At 37.2% G+C, this 14,876-nt stretch overlaps 1 long non-coding RNA gene across 1 annotated transcript; it reads right to left on the reverse strand.

Moving 5' to 3' along the window:
* Positions 1–2,808: 2,808 nt before the first annotated feature.
* LOC308491201 lies at positions 2,809–12,865 on the reverse strand. Its single transcript, XR_013992308.1, has 3 exons — positions 12,777–12,865; positions 10,772–10,857; positions 2,809–2,919 (listed from the first exon to the last, which is right to left on the reverse strand). It is a non-coding gene; the product is annotated as an uncharacterized lncRNA (long non-coding RNA).
* Positions 12,866–14,876: the final 2,011 nt, after the last annotated feature.

Here is a 14,876-nt window from a genome sequence, read left to right on the forward strand (position 1 = left end):
AAAGATGTGGTATCTGCGTATATACACAATGGAATATTACTGAGCCATAAAAAATAGAACGAGATCTTGCCACTTGAGACAACATTGGTGGACCTAGAGGATATTACGCTAAGTGAAATAAGTCAGATAAAAAAGGATAAATACCGTAGTTTCAATTATGTGTGGAATCTAAAAAAAAACCAGACAAAACAGAAGCAGACTCATAGACAAATTGATGGTTGCCAGGGAAGAGAGTGAGGGGAAGGGTGAAAAAGGTGAAGGGGTATAAGAGGTACAAATTCCATTATAAAATCAATAAGTCATGGGGATGTAATGTATAGCACAGGGAATATAGTCAATAATGTTGTAATAACCTTGTATATCGGATGGCTACTAGACTTATCATGGTGATCACTTCATTAGGTATATAAATGTTGAGTAACTATGGTGCATACCTAAAACTAATATAATACTGTATATTAACTATATTTTAATTAAAAATATATACCATATGATTCTATTTAATTAAAAGTTTAGAAAAGACATATCTAATTTATACTGACAGAAATCTATAGTGGTTGCCTAGGAGTGTTTGGTGGGGTAGATCGACTGAGAAGGGAGCACAAAGAAGTAATAGTAAAATTCTACAGATTGAGTGGTGGTGGTTACATAAGTATGTAACTCTCTCAAGTCACCAAGATGTACACTTAAAATGTGTGCCTTTTATTGCAATAAATTATGCCTTGATAAAGGTGATGTTAAAATATATATATGTATGCATACATATATACATATATACACACACATATATATGTATATATGTATACATAAAACGTGAGTGGTGAGCTGCTATGATAATAATCAAAATAGTGATCTTTCAGGATGAAACCCAAGGTCCTTGGTACTAAACTCCTCTTTAGTGGGACCTCTAACTGCCCCTGCAGCCATATCTCTCACTGCACCCTTCCAATTGTAGTTCCCTAAGAACTCCAAGCTGTTTTCCCACCTCTGAGTCTTTACACATGTTGTCCCTTTGAACATAACAGTCCAGCAGGTAAACGACTCTTTTTTAGGGCTCAGGGCAAGCATCGTCTGTGTTGTCTTTCTAGATTGCTTTGGGTCACATGTACTAAGCCCTCCTTTTCTCTGCATCACACTGCACATTTATTCCTTTCATTTGTTTGCACGTTGATTCCTCTACTAGACTGTGAACTCCTGAGGGCAGGTATGAAAGAAGTTTCTTCCAAAAAAAAAAAAGAAGTTTCTTCCATCGAAATCAGTTTAGGGGTATTTAAAACACTTGAAAAATAGAGATTAAGCTGAAATTTCTTAAATGCTTGTATATGCCAGAAACTGCTAGACTTTTTCACTTCTTGGTTGGGACTATTTGGTCTATGGCTGTGACATCAGTTTCAGAGGAAATCTGGAAGCTGGGACAGTATAATCAAGCAAACTTTTGCACGTCTCTAACATCTCAAACATTATCCCAAATCTTTTTAAATTATGATGAGCTTTCCTGCGAATCATTAAATCCATATGTATTTCAAGGGAAATGTAATCCATGTTTCATTCATTCATACTCAATCCATCACAGTTTTACTTTTAAGAGCTATTTGATGTTCGAAGCCATGAGAATCCCCATTTCTGAGAAAAAGAGGATGTGGGTAAAATTAAGCAAAACCAAATGTTAACAAAATACTCAAGGAGTGCACAGAATATTAATGAAGAGAGTTATAGTACACTGTTTTGACTTTCCAGACTCCAAGTAAGTCTGTGTTGACTCAAGAGACCCTCACATCTTTATTACATCTTTTCTCCCAAGAGACTGTGAGATGAGAAAAGGAATAGTTTGATGGGTACAGAAATGTTTAGCATAGCATTTCCAGCAATACTTCAGTCTAGATTTTCTGAAAACCCTCTGCTACAAAAGACCTTAAATTGCTGACAAAAATACCATGAACTAAAAAATAAATAGCTAAAACTTTAGGATTGAGCCTATAGATGGGGGGGTGAAAAAGGTTGCTTGTCTTGGAATTAAGGACATTCATTGTGTTTTAAAAGACAGATGGACAGAAAATGAAGCAGGAAGCCCAGGAAAAATTGGGATCTTCAGTCAAAAAATGAACCAGAGTTTTTCCACTGTCACAGAAAAATAGCAAGGAAGTATATCTATTTTAGCTTTCCTCTGCATGAAAAAAGTCTCCCTCAAGAATTTTTAACCATAGACCGACCCTCAGGTGAGTTTGAAGATCATATTTACACAAACTACATGTTTTTAGGACCTGTAAGACCAAACATTAAAGTAAAACAAATGCTCTGACATCAAGGCATTTGACAAGAGCAAATAAATACTAAACCTCACTAGAAGGGATAACCTCAACCTAGATCACACAAAATTCACACAGATAAAGCCCTGCTAAAGATGAGCTCTTAAAAAAATAAAATGTCACTTAAAAATTATAGAATGTAATTTTAAAATTATAAAATATACAACAAATATTCCACAACAAGCAAGAGTCAGCCTATGAGCTCATCAACAGAGACGAATAAAAAAGTGAAAGGGCATGCCACAGACTGGGAGAAAATATTTACAACATACAAAGCATGACAAACAATATGGTGAACGTTGCTGCCCAGTGTCATCCAATGGAAAGGCAGGATCTTCAATACAGGGAGCAGCGCATCGAACCTTAGTAACAGTGTGACAAGTTACTTGTTCGGTGCAGTCAGTTGGGTGTTAGTTACAGTTGTGAGAAGGTGTGTTTTAAAAGTGTGCCATATACTTACCTGGCAGGGGAGATACCATGATCACGAAGGTGGTTTTCCCAGGGCGAGGCTTATCCATTGCACTCCGGATGTGCTGACCCCTGTGATTTCCCCAAATGTGGGAAACTCGACTGCATAATTTGTGGTAGTGGGGGACTGCGTTCGCGCTCTCCCCTAAAAAAAAAAAAGAAAAAAAAAGCGTGCCATAAATCTTGGATCACAAACAACACATTAACATGAAATGGGCAAATGGTCTCATTCTCCATCATGACAACCCTCGGTGTCACACATGGCTTCTGGTATGGCAATTTCTGTCAAATAAAAATATTACAGAGTGTCTTCTCCACCTTATTCATCGAATCTGGCACCGTGTGACTTCTGGCTCTTCCCCAAAGTCAAAATGACCACGAAAGATAAACATTTTTAATCAATTCAGGACATCGAGGCAGCCACAACAGCGCAACTAAAGACACAAAAGAGGACTTCCAGAACTGCTTCACAAAGTGGCAAGAACGATGGAATAAGTGTGTTCTCGAAGCGAGGGGGAATATTTTGAGGGGGATTAATGGCAATGTGTCTTTTACTACAATAAAATTTTTTAAATTTAAACATTCATCATGTATTTTGATCACACCTCATCTCTCTGTCAAAAGACTTGTATCCATAATATATAAAGAACTCCTACTAATATATAAAAAAAAAAGACAACACAATTAAAAAATTGAGCAAAAGATTTGAATAAATACATCACAAAAGATATCCAAATGGTCAACAAATATATGAAAAGGTGCTCAACATCATTACTCATGTAGGGAATGCAAATAAGAACCAAAATGAGATGCCACTACACATTCACCAGATTGACTACAATTAAAAGACCGACAATGCCAATTTTTGATGAATATGCGAAGTAACTGAAACGCTCTCCATTGTGGGTGGGAGTGTAAAAGTATACAACCACTTTAGAAAACTGATTGGAGTTTCTAATGAAGTTAAAACATTTTTCAAAATTGATGTAGGAAACACCTCAGATTGATAAATTAAAATTAAAATAATAAGACATCAGTTTTTGCTCATCATATTGACAAAATTTTAAATGATTAATGATACCCAGTGGTGGTGAATTTGTGGGGGAAAAGCCAGTCTCATATACAGTAGGTAAAAGCATAAGCTGATTCAAATGTTAGTGGGAATGTAAGCTGATTCAACTTTGGTAGAAGGCAGTTTAGCAGTAACTTATCATATTTTAAATATCATACATTTTGACCCATTAATTCTACAACTTTATCTTAATGAGGTAATCTGATAAGACACAAAGACATATGAAAATGAATATAAATGTTCACTGTATTATTCACAATTTTGAAAAGCAAAATAACCTAAGAGTCCATTAAAAAAGGACTGGTTAAATAAATTATAGTATATCCACACAATGATACAGAGGGACCACAGAAGTCTAGAAACATAAATTTATAAAAGAATCAGATAGATACTCATCCCCTTGGGTACTTCTTCTGGAGTACACCAAAGGAACAGGCTTATTCAGTCAAACCAAAGCCACAATCAACTGAGAAAATACATTTTGACGCATGTGTAGGGATTGATGGAAAAAGTACATTTATGTATCATGTTAATTGCAGTTTTGCACAGTTCATTGAACTATACATTGCTAATGAAGGACTAAACATTGAACATATCATGTATTGTAATGTTATATCAATAAATCGCTATGTGTATTTGCCTATTTTTCCAGACTTTATGGCCCCCTTTATTATGCAATTTTAACAATAGGATTGGTATGTTAGTATTGACATAGAAAGAAGACCACAATATATTAACTGAAAAAATTATAGAGTAGAATGCATCTTATGATGCCAGTTTTGTAAAAATGTGTGTGTATTTTTATATGCAGAATAAAAAGTCTACATGGCTTGCATGTTTCATTTATGAGCATTTATTTCCTTTAAGCCAGAGAAACAATATAAATTTCCATTTTGAAAAATATGAACAAGAAATGGTGAAGGGCATACTTGGGGCTGAGTTACAATTTTTAATACTCATAAACTGGCCAATGTTTTGTTCCAAACTGTCTCTGTGCGAATGCTGGGACTGAGGCAGGAGAAGGGAAAGTGGTACCACTGAAAAATTCAGAAAAGGTGAAGGACTCCAGTCTTGAGGTAGGGAAACGGGAAAGCTTAACCAAAGAAAGCTCATCTCTTTGTAAAAGTGAGTAGTAGAGTCAGAATACACAGAACTTAGATCTACCTAGAGGGAAGGGAAGGTTACCGGGGTACTGGATCCCTTTTTCTTCATATTTGTCTGACCTAGAATTGTGCATAACCCCAGTGAAGGGTGAAGGGGATGCTCCTGGTCTAAATTCTTCATCCTCTTTTCACTTTTCAAACCCAGCCCCCAAACCAATCATATTCACTGATGAAATTGGGATGCGAGAGCCCGGTATTCCTGCAGGGCCTATACAGTGGTCATCTCAGCAATGGCTGTGTAGCTTTCAAGGTTCTCCTCCTTGCTGATGGAAAGGACCGTGTGAACCTGGACAAGGGTCTATAGTAGTGAGCCATATCTGGCCTTGTACCTTCAACATTTTTATCAACAAATTAGAGAAATCTATGCCTACAAAATTAATGCATAACATGAAGATAGGAGATATAATTATAATGGTAACAGAACCAGACTGAAAAAAAATCTTTAAAGGCTGAACCATCAGTATGACATAGCTACTATAAAAAGAAAAAAAAAAGTTGGCATATCTAAAGGAAGTACAATATCTAGGAAATGATGAGATCATACATGAAAGATAATGTTACTTAATCTTTTTGAGCTCATTTTCTTATTTGTAAAATGGGGATAATTATAGTACCTTTTTCACAGGGTTGAGATAGGAAAATAAGATAATGTATTAAGGATCTTAAAAAAGTGTTCAAAAGGAAATACTCAATAAATATTAGCTATAATAATAACATAGCCTTAATTGAAAAATCATAGTGTTCTAAAATAGATGAAATAGTTTTTTTTATAAATTTAAGATCTACTATCTACAGAGCAATTTTATTTTTACTTTCCTAAAATAAAATTTCCAAAGGTGATCTGAAGTGTTTTAAATTTCCAAAGGTGGTCTGAAATTCTAATATTCTAGGTATTGTTGAAAAAATTGAATCCCACTCTGTTATATACTTTTCAAGATCATAAAAACTCTTTATATCTCCTTCATCAGGCTTCATCTTTCCATACATACATCGTCTTATTTGTTTAGATGGGTCACAAATTCTTCTGTTAATACTCATTAGAACACGGACAGAAATAAGAATAGGAATTAAACTTATCAAATATGCGGGGTACTCCAGTGTTTTGAATAAAATCTTTCCTTTTTTATAAAAATATACATCACTAAGGAACTCTTCCTTTGAAAGAAAATACTGTTTTGTTTTCAATTTATTGTTTAGCTCTAACTTAAGCCTAAATTTGATGATGAAGATAGAATTTTCCTGAAGCATTTGGAACTTTCTTTGTCAAACAGGGAATTAATTACAGGAACAATTAGTGACAAACATTCTCTTCACAATATCAGTCAATAAATCTCAGGAAACATTGATTTGGTGCCTATTAGAAGCAGAGAACAACAGGATATGTGGGAAATTTCAGAGTCAAAGATATAGTTGGTATTTTAAAAGTTCTTATTGTTTAATACAGGAGACTGAATAATCCCTAATAAGTACCCTGGAATATATTTATATTAGATGAATTTAGCATGAAGCAGTTCTTTTTAAAATACTATTAATTGAAATTTAGCTTCTGGAGTAAACAGAAGAAATGGGAGGGCCAGAAACAATATTATAGCTAAGGTCACAGAGCCAAGAAGTGGTGGAGGGCATTTAAACATCAGGTCTCCTAATTCCACATACAAGACAGTCTCACAACATTAATCTTGAGGATAACATCTTTTTGAGAGTCCAGAAGATCTACGACATTCATTTAATTCACAATTTAAAAAAATCAGTCAGTAAGACTGATTACAACTCAGAAGATAGCAATGCTCTAGCATTTCACCTTATTTTTCTCATTTTGCGGGGAGGGGAACACATGTGGCACCCCAAACTAAATGGCACCTCAAAGAAAATGGCCTAAATAGTTGGATTTCATTCTTCTCAACTATCTAGGATTGTTATTTTCAAGTATTCCTCCAGGACTTCTCTATAAAGAAAATTCATAATGTCATTTTACATCACAGGTCTGAATGGACACAAGATTTTTTCTCTCCCTTTCCTTTCTTTCCTTTTCCTTCTCTTCCCTCCCTCCATTCCTCCCTCTCTCCCTCCTTTCCTTCCTTCTTTTCCTTCTCTCTCTCTCTCTCTCTCTATCTCTCATTTTAAATATTTATTAAAGTAATACATGTAAATACTCTAAAAGTCATGTGGCTAAAAGAAAGTCATTTGGAACTATAAGGCTCCTAAAAAAAGTGTTTTCCCTTTCCCTCCCTTTCCCTCCCTCCTCTCTCTCTTCCTCTCTCTCTTTCTCTCTCTCTTTCTCTCTCGCTCTCTTTCTCTCTCTCTCTCTCTCTCTCTCTCTCTCTGTCTCTCTCTGTCTCTCTGTCTCTCTTTGTCTCTCTCTCTGTCTCTGTCTCTGTCTCTCTCTCTCTCTGTCTCTCTCTCTCTCTCTCACACACACACACACACACACACACACACACACACAGTCTTAACAACAAGAAAAGCAATGGCCTCCCCAAAGCCTAAGACACCCTTCCAGACTCTTTCACTTGCTTTTCTGTTCATATTTACCAGTTTTCCTAAATAAAATATTTATACTGCTATTTCTTGATTTGTAAATTTTAAACAGTACCTAATATAAAAGATCAAGATCCAACACCTTATATTTTCCCTTCCCCCAGCCTCCCAATATTGTTATATCACAATATTTTAAACTAAATCCACGTTTCATGTTATCTTATTGAAACTCTGTAAGTGGTTTACTTCTGGATCAGTTTGAATTATGATTACATTTTCTTTTTTATACAACTTTTTATTCCTCTTGGAATTAATAATTGCCTCAGTTTTTTGCTTGCCAAATTTTCTTTACCATTATCACCAATTCTTCTAGACTCTCCAACAGAAATGTAAAAATGCCTGAACTATTTACAATACTGTCAAACATGTCAGACATTCTATCAGTTTCACTGGGAATACTCCACTGGAGCATTCCTTTCTTCAGTCTGACTGTCTCTCCCTAGGTCTGTGGTATAGCTGTCATCTTGGGACTTCCTTTTACCTCTTTCCTATGTTGGTACTGTTTCCTAAAACCTCTATCTTTGTCTCTCTTGTTTGAATAGAGCACATCCTCCAGTAGTGTCCCAACTGGGGGTGGGGAAAGGGGAGTAAAATTTTTGATCCTTGCATGCCTGAAAATATCTTTAATTGTCCCTCTCACTTGATTGATAACATGATTTAGTATAGAATTCTTGGGTGAAAATAACTGTCTCTCAGAATTTTGAAAGCACTGTTTCATTATTTTCTAGCTACCAACGTTAATGTTGAAAAATATGCTACTCTTATTACCTACTCCTTTATAAGTAATCCATTCCACTTTCCCTGATACTTCCTCACATCCTATCATCAATTTTTTTCTCTTTATCCCTTGTGTTTAGAAATTTCATGATGATATGCCAGTTGTTGTTTTTCCCGTGTTTTTGTTTTTTTCTCATTTTTTGTTGTTGTTTATAGTTTTTTCATTATGCTGGGCACTCAGAAGGCTCTATCAATCTGAAAACTCATGTTCTTCAGTTATCAAAGATCTTCTGGCAGTTTCTTTGATAATTTCCTTCCTTGTGTTTTTTCTATTTCTAGAACTATTAGCAGGTTAGGGTTAGGGTTGGTTAGGGGTTAGAGGTTAGGGTTAGGTTAAAGTTAAGAGTTAGGGTTGGATCTTATGGATTCATCTTCTAATTGTCTTTTCTCTCCTATTTTCATTTCTTTTTATTCTATTTTCGGGGAGATTTCCTCAATTTTATATGTTAACGTTTCTATGGATTATTTATTTTTGCTATTATAGTTTTAATTTCCCAGAGTTATTCTCTGATTGTTCCTTTTTGGAGACTCTTGTCTTTGTTTCATGGGTGCACTATTTTATACTAACTCAGAGGATGTTTATCATTTTTTAAAAGACATTCTTCTGCTCTCTATATTGTCTCTGTTTCCTCTCAGTTTCTTTTTTCTTTTGCATTTCTATGTGATACTATCTTTCTCGGTGAAGGTTTCTCTCAACTATCTGGTGATCCTTTGCTGTCCCTTCATATTTAAGAGTGGACAAAGGTATTTGGAACCTCTGTTAACAAGAAGAGTTTGTTGGTTGGTGGATTTTACTGCAAGATGATAAAGTGGGGGCCTATTTGTTTTGCTGGGAGATTCTCAAGTATCAGTTCTATAGATCTTACTTCTGGGGTTCAATCTTAACTTCCTCTCAAAATTAATTCTCTGCTATCCTACCTGGAGAATATATCTTGCTGACAACATTCTGGGAGTGAAACAGCAAGAGGGTTGAGCAAGTTTCACCATTTAGTGTGAAGACATTCATCTGATCTCTATTTTCAGTGTGGTATCCTTCTACCCCAGCCTTCCCAGCTATGATCTTTAGCTGTGTCTGGTATCTCACTTTAAAGCTTCTTTAAGTTCAATTTTTTTCACGAAATAAGCTCCCAGGGTTCTGCCAAAGAGGTGGAGGGATAGTTGCCTAACTGAGCAGGATGAAGAAGGGAACTGGTAGTTTAACTTACGCAGACTTTCAGCCTCACATATCTCTGCTGCTGTAGTATTTGCTCCTTCTAATTCCTGACATTCTAGTTAGTGTTCTGCAATATGAATCTGCTTGCCACTTGTTAGTATACCCCTCTCAAACATTTGGAATTCAGTTTTCTCAGCTCAACTTTCTATCTTCCAAAAATGTGTTGCTATTCCTCATTTGCTATTTTCTTGCTATTCCCCTTGTCCTTGTGAGCTGATAACTTTAAAAATATTAACTCACTGTCATTTTAGTGATTTGGGAACAAGAGAGAACAGGGTTGAACATGTGTTTAATCTATAACAAGAATTACAAGACAGTCAAGATGTTCACTCTTTTGCTCCCATTAAAAAAATGTCAGAACCAGAAAATTCAGAGCTAAAATTCTGCTCTCATGAGGCTGATGTGGAAAAAACATGGGTCTGAGAACTGCAGTCCCTATTTTCAAGTTTTGTTATAATTTTTTGGTTGGTTGATGTTAGGTAAGTTAAATTTTCTAGCTGTTTTCTCATTTGTAAAGCAGTGATAATCATCTCTACACAGCCTATCTTACTTCTAATGATCAAGTAAGATAATTAATATAAATGTAAATATACATCAAATATATACCATTTATCATTAACTCTATTACCAATAGGCAAAGGCAAATATATTTCGAGAGGCAGTGTAACAGTAGAAAGAGTATGAGCATCTGAGTCACACAGACCTGGACTCAAATTCCATCTCTGTCATTCACTGTGTGATCTTGGGTAAGTGACTTAACCTCTCTGAGCTTCATTTTCCTATTTATAAAAAGTTATAATATTATTAACCTGACAAAGTGTTGTGAGGATTAAATGAGATAATGCATGGAACACACCTACTATAGGGCTTGACACTTAGTAGGTACTAAGCAGATGTTAATTCTTCCTCTTATTGCAATTTGGGACTGGCTTACTTATGCTCACATGAATATCCCGAGCTTGTATTTCCTCAATTAATGCTAAACCACATTAGTAATTAGCACCTTAGGTCATCAGTAGTCCTCATAAAGGCTATTTATTTGCTGTTTTTCCCAGGACCAAATTATAAGGTGAGCAGCCCAATTCAAAGAGTTCAGCGTACATATCCTTTGAAGTGGTAACAGGTTATTGCTGAGGTATCTTTAGGAGTATTTTATTATGAAATAAGACGCGAAACTTGCAATAAATGTTAAAAGAGATCAGGGACACTGGAATACTGGAAAAACTATACTCACAATATTATCGTAAGAGTAATTGGTTGTTGCTATTTTTTTCTTTTTCATCCTTACACAAACGCAGAAGCTGGGCAGGTTTTATTATCCTGTTTAAAGATGAAGAAATCAAGGCATGAGTAAAAAAGCAACTTGCTCAAGATTCATTAGTCATCAGGGAACAACCAAGAACTCCAACCTTGGTCTTTTGATTCCCTATTCAGTGCTCTTTTTTAAAAACATTGTGGTTACATACACATAACATAAAAATATTTATCTATGAATAGACACAGGTTGCCTCTGCCTCTTGGGTATTGTGAATAACACTGCTACGAACAAGGGTCTACAAATATTTCTTCGAGACCCTGCTTTCAATTCTTTTGGGGATATACCCAGAATAGGTATTGCTAAATCATATGGTAATTCTATTTTTAACTTTTTGAGGAAACACCATACGGTTTTCAGGAACTACCATACACAGTGGCTGCACCATTTTGCATTCCCACCAACAGTGCATAAGGGTTCTCCATATCCTTGCTAACACCTGTCATTTTCTGTTTTTTGCTTTTTTTTCTAATAGCCATCCAAATGGGTGTGGGGGGCTGTCGCATTGTGGTTTTCTTAAGAGTGCTGAAGTCTTCTGTAGAGATGCCAAAATACTAAGTAAATCTGGTAACAGCTCCAGCATTAAGATCCTACTAGATTTAAGACACTGTAGGAGGCAACAGCACACACAGTCCTGCCCTCAAGGATTTTATCATATAGCTGGGAAGAAAGGGCATATGCATTTAAAAACTAAATAATTCAAGATAGCGAGTCTAAATGACAAGTATTATGTGAAGACAGGGAAGGGTAAAATTATAATAGGCTGGGCTGATTACAAAAGTCCTTAAAGAGCAAATGGCACTTCAAACATTTTAAAAGGGAGGGTTTAAATCATCCAAAAAAGAGGAAATTAATTTTTTTAATTTCAATTATTATTCATGCATTCCTTCAACAAACATTTACTGTGCTCCTAATAAGTGCTAGACACTGCTAGGTGTTGACCCTCAAGAGCAAGGGAGAAAGATAGGCAATGAGTAGTGACAATCCAAGGTGCCGAGTGTGTACACCGCGTGCTGAATCACTCCTTTCTAAGAGCCTGCTAATCTATCAAGAGGACTGTTAGCACCTCCTTTTACAGTGAATCGTAAAGGGAGTATGTAAAGCACATTTATTTCCAGACTATATTCATACCCAATTATTTCAAATGGAATATAGCTGGGAATTTTCCATTTTCCTTTGGGAAGGAGACTATGTTCAAGAAGCTAAGGCTGTTGCAAGTTACTTATTAGTGCTCATACCTATCACCCATGTGGGTTCCTGCATTCACAAACATGTGCTAGGCACTCGGGGAGCAAAGAAAGATTAGTAAGATCCTGCCGGGGATAGCCTGGACAAGGTGCTTAGAATTGGTGATTCCTAAATCTCAATGACACATTATCTCAGAAATCATTTCTATATATTACTAAAAAATTAAGAATTCATTCCTTACAGTTGAGTTCTCAAAGGATAACTATTCAGGACTTCTTTGGGGGAGTCTCATAAACTTTTTGTCTACTAGATCAACACGAAGGTAAATTTAATTTCAGAGTTACTAGGTGCTTTTCATTCATACCTCAGTGACTTTCTCTTTTCCTCATGAAAGCTAACTCTTAAAGGCCTACGTAATGAGGTGTTCATGCATGAAAGGATGGAATAGGTCTGGAATTCTATGTGGATTAGAATCTTTATCTTAATTATGTTTTCTGTAAGTTAAATATCATCTACAAGGAATTACGGGCTTGTTTACCAAGTACAAAGAGTACTAGACTAAGAATCATGAGATCTGGGTTTTAATTCAAGTACTATCACTATTTAATTTTGTTAAAGTCACAGCCTTTATAGGCCCGCTATTTTATGGATCAAGTGAAGAGACTACGGAATATTTTAAAGCTTATGAAAACATAAAATTTAGTATACAATTGAAGGATTATCATGATTAGCTTACTATTGGGCAGCTGGAGATCTGGGGTAGCGCTGAGCATCGAGAATGGCTCAGAGTGAAAATTCTCATAGTCTGTTTCTGGATTTCTCACTAATTTTTGTGGACTCCATAACTTGGCTTCTTCATCTATAAAACAGAAAAATCACAATGATTTCCCCGACCATTATGAGAAGAAATTAATAAATGTCTATAGGTTTTGTAGAGATCCATAGATAAAAGAGGTTAAGAAAATACAAATGATGCTTTGTGTTAACGCCCTTATTAATTAACTTAGTCTAAGTAGGATCTCTCTCTTGGAAAACCTGGAAAAGCTTAGCTACCATTGTTTTGTTTGTTTGTTTGTGACTTTTGCCAACTCCTCAGGGAATTGTGACTTTTTCTGGAAAACAAATTACGAGCTTGGGGGAAGGCTGACATCTCTGAAGTCTCCTGCAAGTTGCCAGTTCAGGGAGTTCACGCCTGGTACTATGTTGCAAAGGAAAATAAATCTTTTCACAAAAGTGGTCAAGGTTATTTGCTAAGCGTACCAGCATTTTCCAAACGGAGTGGAGGTACAATGAGGCCAGACTTTATATGTCTTTGTTAGGGTGAATTAACTTGATTAGTATACGCTGAGTAACTTGAGTGATTTCCTATGAGCTCCTCTCTGCCTCTGTCACGTCTCCCTTTCTTTTTTCCCACTTCATTTGTCTTCTGAGTCTTTTATTTTCCTAGTCGGACAGGCTTTTCAAACACTCAGGCCACACTGTTTCCTCTGTTCTCTTCAAGATCTCCCCACTCAAAAGTGATTTGGGAGCTGTCATGCCCCAAGTAATTGTTACCTCTCAGAGACCCAGGAGGAGATAAATGATGTATACCAGTGGCTCTCAACCAGTGGTGATTCGGTAATGTCTGGAGACATTTTTGGTCATCGTAACCAGGGGCAGGGTGCCACTGGGATCTAGTGGATAGTGGCCATGGATGCGGCTAAAAAATCCTACAGCAAAGAATCGCCTGGTCCAAAATGTCAACAGTGCTGCTGTTGAGAAGCCTTGGTACGTACAGGTATCAGCAGCTGAAGATTACTGAGGAGGCAGTGCAGCCTCCCGAGGGATGCAAATCCTCAAGGTGGTCAAGTGGCAGCCACTGGCATCAAACTATCTGGAGTTGGATGCCCAGGTTCCCTCCTTTTGCTGGCTGTATGATTTTGGACTAATTATTCACCGCCCTGAAGGCATAGTTTTTTCATCTGGAAGAAGGGGCCAATAAAGTATCATTCTCACTAAGCTGTACATTCCTCGGAGAAAGAAACCCAATTTTACCTGCCATGTTTAGATTAGGGACCAATACCCAACGGGAAGTACTACATATCTGTGGATTATCCCACAGTTGTTTTGAGGTCTAAAGCAGAGAACATATATTAAATGATATGACACACAGTGAGGAGAAAAGCAGTCCCTGACAGTGGGAACTGCTATTATTATGCCTGAAGGGGAACGGCATGATAACACCCAGAGGTTCTAGCAGAGACTTCATAAACACGTTTGGAGGCTTCCCGACTGCCTCCTGCCAGGTCGTTTCTCCCCAGGGGAAGTCTTCTCGCCTCCGTCTACAGGGAGGAGGCTTTTGGTTTCCGACCCCCCAAGTTTAAATCCAGCATATTCGGTTAAATTTCCCTTTAAGTAAAACCCCTTAGTGAAGTGCGGGTCTCCAGCTTCAATTGCGAGTGCCTCAAACACTAGAACACCCCAAGGCGGTGTACCGGTGGAGGTAGTAGCAGGAAAACTGAAGCCCAAACGGATTCACATTACTGAGTGTCTTACCCACCACCCTAACCCGGGAGAAATGGCCCCGAGCTGACTCCACAAACACTGCAGAAAAGCGCGGACTCGCCACTCCACCTAAGACTGAGGTAAAATTCACCACCTTTAGAACCTTCCCGGAAGGCTGCCTCAGACGTCACGCACGCGCACGGGTCGCTGGGCGGCCGCCGCGCAACTGCCCGCCTGTTCTAGGAGGACTACAACTCCCGGCTTGCCTGGCGACGCGGCGTCGCCGGGTAACTCGCGCCAGACGGAGGGCTTTGGGTCAGCTCCTCCGCGCGCCTGCGCCCTGGCGGGCTCT

Source organism: Rhinolophus hipposideros (assembly GCF_964194185.1).
Source record: "Rhinolophus hipposideros genome assembly, chromosome: 22".
Classification (NCBI taxonomy): Eukaryota; Metazoa; Chordata; class Mammalia; order Chiroptera; family Rhinolophidae; genus Rhinolophus; species Rhinolophus hipposideros.